Below are 8,863 nucleotides of genomic sequence, written 5' to 3'. Positions count from 1 at the left end.
TCAGATATGCACAAACACACACACACACACACACACATGTCGGTATCTCTGGAGGTGACAGGACAGGCTATCACTGCCATACCAACACCTTGGCCCCTGGGCTGCAGCCAGCCTTTCCCATCAACTCTGTAACCAAAGTGAAGAAGCCGGTGGAAAATGTGTGGGGCACAAAGAGGTTCTTACAGGTTTCCATCTATCTACATTTTCCCTGTTACTCAATGATCTTTGTTTTGTTGAATGTTTTCGTTGCATGTGAAATCGTACTGGTAACAAGGATCCATGTACCAGATGTAGGGAGAGAGATGTGAATGTGCAGGTACTGTAACGGCCCCAGAAATGTAAACACTTGAGTTAATGGGGGATACAACGTATATTGAAAGCAGGTGCTCCCACACAGGTTGTCACACCCTGACCATAGTTTGCTTTGTATGTTTCTATGTTTTGTTTGGTCAGGGTGTGATCTGAGTGGGCATTCTATGTTGTGTGTCTAGTTTGTCTGTTTCTGTGTTTGGCCTGATATGGTTCTCAATCAGAGGCAGGTGTTAGTCATTGTCTCTGATTGGGAACCATATTTAGGTAGCCTGTTTGGTGTTGTTTTTTGGGGGTGATTGTTCCTGTCTCTGTGTTTGTTTGCACCAGATAGGGCTGTTTCGGTTTTCCACGTTTGTTGTTTTGTATTATGTTCATGTTTAGTTGTCTTATTAAAAAACATGAACTTCAACCACGCCTCGTTTTGGTCCGCCTCTCCTTCGACACAAGAAAACCGTTACACAGGTGTGATCCTGAGTTAATTAAGCAGTAAATATCTCATCATGCTCAGGGTCATGTATAAAAATGCTGGGCGGGCCATTATTTTGACCATTATTTTGGCTATCGTTGGCTATGCCCCCATAGGATGACAGTGCCCCCATCCACAGGGTGGTCTCTGAATGGTTTGATGAGCATGAAAACTATGTAAACCATATGCCAAGGCCGTCAAGGTCACCAGATCTCAACCCAATTGAACACTTATAGGAGATTCTGGAGCAGCACCTGAGACAGCATTTTCTACCACAATCAACAAAACACCAAATTATGGAATTTACTGTGGAAGAACGTCCCACCAGTAGAGATCCAGAGACTTGTAGAATCCATGCCAAAGCACATTGAAGCTGTTCTGGCTCGTGTTGGCCCAACAACTTATTAAGACACTTTACGCTGGTTCTTTCTCTATTTTAGCAGTTACCTGTAGAGTTGACCTTTAAACGCTCTTTACTAGGCTAAATATGAGCATTAATATTTATGTTATTTATTTAACCTTTATTTAACTAGGAAAGTCCATTAAGAACAAATTCTTATTTACAATGACGGCCAACTGCGGCCAAACCAGGACGATGCTGGGCCAATTGTGCGCCTCCCTATGAGACTCCCAATCACGGCCGGATGTGATACAGCCTGGAATCTAACCAGGGTCTGTAGTGACACCTCTATCACTGATATGCAGTGCCTTAGATCCCTGTGCCACTCTAAAGATGTGCACAGAGAGAGAGAGAGAGAGAGAGAGAGAGAGAGAGAGAGAGAGAGAGAGAGAGAGAGAGAGAGAGAGAGAGAGAGAGAGAGAGAGAGAGAGAGAGAGAGAAAGAGAGAGAGAGAGAGAGAGAGAGAGAGAGAGAGAGAGAGAGAGAGAGAGAGAGAGAGAGAGAGAGAGAGAGAGAGAGAGAGAGAGAGAGAAGGAGAGATAGATTGATAGAGCAATAGATTGAGTGAGAAAAAAGAGGAGAAAGGGGTCATTCCTGGGAGCAGCGAGGTATTTGTCCTGGTGTGATCTGTGGATTAAAAGCCCTGGCTGCTGTTTCTAAATTGCTCCACATACTGACAACAGATTCACTAAAAATGAATGGGCTGACAGAGTGACAGATGCAAGCTTATGTTTGGGTATTCTCCTTTCAGCAAACAAACCGGGGGACACCCGGAAGTTAAATACATTGGCCTTTAGAGTACAGTATATCTAAATGCATATAAATCAAGAAATGGTGCTCTACAGATTTAGAATCTTCATTTGATCACACTTGATTTAAACAAATTCACTGAAAAACCACACTTACACACAGTTATATTAACAGTATTGCACTTTTCATATAGCCTATAACCAACTAACAGTGGTGGGAAAAGTACCCAATTGTCATACTTGAGTAAAAGTAAATATACAGTACTGGAAAATGACTCAAGTGAAAGTCATCCAGTAAAATATTTATTGAGTAAAAGTCTAAAAGTATTTGTTTTTAAATATACTTAAGTATCAAAGTATATGTAATTGCTAAAATATACTTAAGTATCAGTAGTAAAAGTATAAATCGCTTCAAATTTCTTATATGAAGCAAATCAACGGCACAATTTTCTTGTTTTTTTATTTACGGATAGCCAGGGGCACACTATGAGGGCACAAGGCGAGACCCAAATGCAGACACAGGAGGCAGATGGTAGAGCTCTGATATTCATTATAACAAAGGGAGTAGGCAAAGGCAGGTCAGGGACAGGGGAGAGTTCAGAGTCCAAACAATACCAGACGATAGGCAGTCCCGAGGTCAGGCCAGGCAGGGGTCAGAAACCAGATCCGAGTCCAAAAACAGTACACGGGGATAGGCAGGTTGTCAGAACAGGCAGAGTGGTCAGGCAGGCAGGTAGTCAGAACAGGCAGAGTGGTCAGGCAGGCAGGTTGTCAGAACAGGCAGAGTGGTCAGGCAGGCAGGTAGTCAGAACAGGCAGAGTGGTCAGGCAGGCTGGTAATCAGAACAGGCAGAGTGGTCAGGCAGGCTGGTAGTCAGAACAGGCAGAGTGGTCAGGCAGGCAGGTAGTCAGAACAGGCAGAATGGTCAGGCAGGCAGGTAGTCAGAACAGGCAGAGTGGTCAGGCAGGCAGGTAGTCAGAACAGGCAGAGTGGTCAGGCAGGCTGGTAGTCAGAACAGGCAGAGTGGTCAGGCAGGCAGGTAGTCAGAACAGGCAGAGTGGTCAGGCAGGCAGGTACTCAGAACAGGCAGAGTGGTCAGGCAGGCAGGTAGTCAGAACAGGCAGAGTGGTCAGGCAGGCAGGTAGTCAGAACAGGCAGAGTGGTCAGGCAGGCAGGTAGTCAGAACAGGCAGAGTGGTCAGGCAGGCAGGTAGTCAGAACAGGCAGAGTGGTCAGGCAGGCAGGTAGTCAGAACAGGCAGAGTGGTCAGGCAGGCGGGTTCGGAGTCAGGACAGACAGGGGTCGAAACCAGGAGGACTAGAAACAAACAGAGACCGGGGAAAAATAGGAGCAAGGAAAAACCGCTGGTTGACTTGGCAAACCAGATGAACTGGCACAGAGAGACAGGAAACACAGGGATATATACACCGGGGATAGTAAGTGACCCCTGGAGGGGGTGGAGACAATCACAAGGACAGGTGAAACAGATCAGGGTGTGACACACTCCAACACTCAGACATCATTTACAAATTAAGAATTTGTGTTTAGTGAGTCTGCCAGAGTCTGCCAGATCAGATGTAGTAGGGATGACAGGGGATTTTAAACCTTGTGGGGTGTTCATGTTTTTGTTATTCACCCAATATTCGCTGGTCTGATGAATCAACAACATTATTTGGCTTTTAAAATAATACAGCCATATCAATTTACGTAAAAATACTTAACACTTAATACTTAGATGTTGACTTATATCAATTACAAGCAATATAGACAGCATACATGGTTCATATTTGCCATTTACCTCTGCTAGATCACATTTATCAATAAAAGCGGTATTTGTTTTCTGGAATAAAATATGATTTTTGTAAACAAAAATCCATTATAATCGAGACATGGGTGGAATAAATCATGTTTCTCTTGAACAAATATAAATGAAACAAGGTTTTCATCCCTATTTATGTTTATTGCTTTGAACTAAACAAATTGGAAGGACAAATTTTGCATACAGTATTTAATGGAAATGGTAAGTGAGCCCCATTGAACACAAATCACGGCTGGTCTACACACCACATAAGGGACAGAGCTTTACTGTGTGTTGCAAATGCATTTCTTGCACTTGATGCATGTGCAATGTGTCTTCCTGTCCTTTTTGGGTCCACACACATCGCAGTGCTTCTTCTTGTTGCCACCGGCTGCAATCTAGAATGATGAAAACACTTAGATCAGGAATTTTACTAACATCTCACTCACATATATAGTTACAGCAGGCCAAGGTAGGAGAGTCAGACACACATACATGCAACAACTTACTTACGGTATTGGAGTTGTTGGTTCTGTGGGTCGGGCGAATGGGGCACCAGCATCCTCCTCCTGAATCCTCCTCACAATGGCTGCAGAAGCTGGGGTCCTTGGGATATGTTGCCTGCAGTGGATTTGTGGTCTTACCAATGCCTTGCCCAGCTCCTCAAGAAAGTGTCGTCTCCTCTGGAGCTTCCCTCTGTTCCAATCTGGGTTCAATGCCATCCAGATGACAAACACGTTGCATGCCAAGATGTCCAAGATGTTGAACAATTTCACAAGAGGCTAGCATAGGGTTCTTCTTTTGAAGCTGTAGCCAGTCACCAGTGTGTCTAAATTGTCCACTCCTCCATTTGTGGCATTGTAATCTATTATGATTTCTGTTTCGTTGATGTTCCTGGCCACAGATTCTTCCATCCCTATGCAGCGTACTCATGGGTACCACATTTTTGCCTTTCTTTGGCACATAGGACACTAGGGAAGTGTCGGCTGTGAACACAAACTTAGAGGAATTGATAAGCCTGTTCCGTGTATTCAACAGCTGAGGTGGGAGCTTTGGCTTGTTTTTTTGTACTGTTCCTACCATTTTCAGATTCCTCTTGAGGAACTCCTGTCCCAGCTTGTGCGAAGTAAAAAAGTTATCGCATGTGATGTTGTGGACATGGAGTCCCTGTGTCACTTCCAGGACAACCCACATCCCTTGGTTCTTCTCAGGGGCTCCTCCATCTGGCTTCCACAAATACACTTGCAAGTTCCACACATATGATGAAGCAGACCAGATCTTGATTCCATATTTTGCGGGTTTAGACTGTTTGTACTGCCGCGGCCCCTAAATGGCATAAGCTGCTCATCAACAGTAACGTTGGGTCCAGGGTTATAACACAGGGGAAGGCGGTCCACCCACTTGTCCCACTCTGACCTGATTGCAGCTGGCTTGTCTCTCTGCCGCCAAACTGGTCTGGTGTCTCGGTATCAAAGGGATAATCCTGGAAATAATGTGGAGGTTTTCTAGAGGCATTGTTGAACGGAAAAGTTCTCTGCCAGTTTCTGCATCCTACAAGGATCCTGTGGATTCCCCTTTGGATCTGAAAACACCAGCAAGGATAAGAACCCCAAAGTATGCATGTAAATGAGTTTGGTCCATCTCCTTCCATCTCTTTCCAAAAACACACCTTCCCTCCAAATGAGTGCAGTCCAGAATGATTTTCTGGTTGGTGTCTGGGATGAACAGTTCAAAAGAAGACTTTATGTTCTGAACATGAGTCACCACCATCCGCATCAGCCCTGGTTGCATCCTAATCATATTGGCAGCCATGAGGGGTGGCTCATTCCTTGGGCAAGAAGACCAGTCAATTTCACAATTTTTTGACATTCATATTTCTCCCCCTGCAGGCTGCTGATGGGCTGGTTGCTGACAGGCTGGTCCTGGGTCCAGCTGCTGACGGGCTGGTCCTGGGGCTGGCTGAAGGACAATCTCATCCTCTTCTTCTAACTCACTGTCAGACTCCGAATTGACAGAGACATGTCTTAATCTTCCAAAATGGAAGACGGTCCTTCCACACTAACTTCTCTCTCTGCAAAATGTATTTCTAAGGCCCTCTGAGCAGAGATTATTTTTGCCATACTGATTGATTGTGGTAAGAAGCCACACATGCAAAGCTATTTATTTGTTGTGTCCCTCCCTCAATTCGGATCTGGCTGGGGTGCAGTGTGGGAAAATACCGTTAAAAAAAATGTATCAAAACACCCCACAAAAAACAAACGGAAAATCCGTCCGCAAACCTGAACCTATAGGGGAGGGTCCGGGTGGGCATCTACTCTCGTGGGGGCTCCAGTGCGGGACACAGACCCCTCTCCGCTTTAGGCTCCCCTATAGGTGCGAGGATTGTCACCGGGACCTCTGGACGTAGATCGTCGCTGCAAGCTCTTGACTGGGGACCGTTGCTGCAGGCTCCGGACTGGGGACCGTTGCTGCAGGCTCTGGACTGGGGACCGTTGCTGCAAGCTCCAGGCCATAGATCATCACTGGATGCTTCGTGCCATGGATTATCACTGGAGGCTTCGTGCCATGGATCATCACTACAGGCTCCGGGCCATGGATCATCACTACAGGCTCCGGGCCATGAATCATCACTACAGGCTCCGGGCCATGGATTATCACTGGAGGCTCCGGGCCATGGATTATCACTGGAGGAGATGAAAACGGAAAATCATAATTTATATATGATCCCCAATCAGAGACAACGATAGACAGCTGCCTCTGACTGGGAACCATACTCGGGCAAAACAACAAAGAAATAGAAAGCATAGATTTTCCCACCCGAGTCACACCCTGACCCAACCAAACATATAAAATAAATAAGGATATCTAAGATCCGGGCGTGACAAAAGGGTAAAGAGTGTGAGAAAGGCGGGAGACAGACAGGTTATTAGTGCCATGTTTGAAACAGCAGGCCCATGGAGGAAGAAGACGAGTGAAGGCACACAGCAAACCTTTTTGTTTCATTTTTACTTGTTTTCACCCCCACACACACTTTTCCACATTTTTCAACCCTCAGGTGCAGTGGACCAGAACACCACATATGTAATATAAATGTGTAGTTGGGTGCACAGTGTGCACTCAATGAAAATGTGTTCTTTTACATGTTCTTCACAGAAAATGAACCAAGGCCAATGAGTCTCAGCTTGAAAACATGCTTAATTGTGTAATTTTTATTTTAGTAAACATTGAAAATGGGTCCCACAGACCAGAACACCACACAAGTGTTAAGAGCGTGAATTGGACCATTTTCCTGTCCTGCTTAGCAATCAAAATGTAACAAGTACTTTTGGGTGTCAGGGAAAATTTATGGAGTAGAAAGTACATTATTTTCTTTAGGAATGTAGTGAAGTAAAAGTAAAGGTTTTCAAAAATATAAACAGTAAAGTAAAGTACAGACACACCAAAAATCCAACTTAAATAGTACTTTCAAGTATTTTTTCCACTGCCAACTAATAACCTAACCATCGATCAAGCAACATTATGAACTAAACGTTCAAATCCTGTTGCTGCAGGATTATTTTGTTGCGACAATGCTGGTCAAATTAAGATCCTACATCTGTATATGCAGCGTTAGCCTTTTTCTTCCCATAATTAGTATGTCGTAAATATTGAACAAATATTGTGTAACATGGTGTAAAACAAGCCAGACTGTATCATGAAAAACTTTTTAAAAATACTATCCCTCCTCATCTCTTTTTAACAGCCCCCTCCTTTTTCCCTTTCCATCGCCCTTTCTCTTGCTCCACCTAAATAGCGCACTGTGAGTATTTGGGAGAATGGAACACAGCCTCTATCTCTTCTATAATCCCCCCCTCCCTCCCTCCATCCCTCTCTCATTCGAACATATTCAGCCACTGCCCTCTCTCTCTCTCTCTGCATTTCACTCTTGAATGAGTCAAACGTGACTCCTGAGAGAAGGATTACGCCAAGCTGTGTTTATTTTTAATAAATACTGTAACAGCTATCATGGACAAGAGTCAGGGGGAAAATGTCTCTCAGAATTGTTGCTAGCTACACGTCTTTTACTATTGCCAAGAGAAATCATTTTGTGGGTAATTTCAGTAAGCACTATCTGCCGTCACACCTGCAGCCTACGGGTCTCTCTCATCCAGATAAGATGGAGTGAAACTGTTCCTCGGCTTATTGTCTTGCTGGTGATTTAGGGTAGGTGAGAGCAGAACACATTCCTATTGGTCCACTTCATGTATAGTCGTAGGGATCACTGCCGCTTTCATTACATGGCTATAAGCCCTCCATGTGAACTATATTTCCCACGTCCATGTGTCTTAACAGAGAGGAAAAATAATCAACAACATACAGTATTGCAGACTGCCATTTCATTGAAGTAGAATGCTAGATTTCAGACACCTTTTGTCTTTTTTTGCTGTTTCTTGCGACGTTTTTGGAAAGGACAGTTTGTTCTTCTCCACACTCAAATATTGTTCTTTGTCTCCTGTTTCATCCATTTGAATAATCTGACCACATTAGATACAGTTCAGTGAATATAGTGACAGACTGCGCGGCAGTGCCAAAACAGTGCCAGTCCAATCAGTGAGCTGAGTGTGTGAAATAAGCACACTTCATAAAAGGCTGTCACACCGGCCCTTAATGTGATTCAGACTGTGGGGCAAGCATGCCCTTTTCAGTGGTGTGTGTGTGTGTGTGTGCGTGTGTGTGTGTGTGTGTGTGTGTGTGTGTGTGTGTGTGTGTGTGTGTGTGTGTGTGTGTGTGTGTGTGTGTGTGTGTGTGTGTGTGTGTGTGTGTGTGTGTGTGTGTGTGTGTGTGTGTGTGTGTGTGTGTGTGTGTGTGTGTGTGTGTGTGTGTGTGTGTGTGTGTGTGTGTGTGTGTGTGTGTGTGTGTGTAATGGTAATTTATGACTAAGTAGTTTGGATGTAGTGAACTACTTTTTCAAATGATCTCCAGTTAAGTAAACATAGGTTTGCAAAGCTATCCGTAATTTACCAAAGTTACCAGAATCCTCCTTAATATATAATTCATATATAATTAACAGGTAGTCTATGGTAACTTTTGTCATTTATACTTTTACAAATAAATATTAAATGTACAGCAGGGATGTTATAATATGTTTTACAATAAGGA

This window comes from Oncorhynchus gorbuscha, linkage group LG21 (assembly GCF_021184085.1).
Source record: "Oncorhynchus gorbuscha isolate QuinsamMale2020 ecotype Even-year linkage group LG21, OgorEven_v1.0, whole genome shotgun sequence".
NCBI lineage: Eukaryota > Metazoa > Chordata > Actinopteri > Salmoniformes > Salmonidae > Oncorhynchus > Oncorhynchus gorbuscha.
This window is presented reverse-complemented; position numbering follows the sequence as displayed.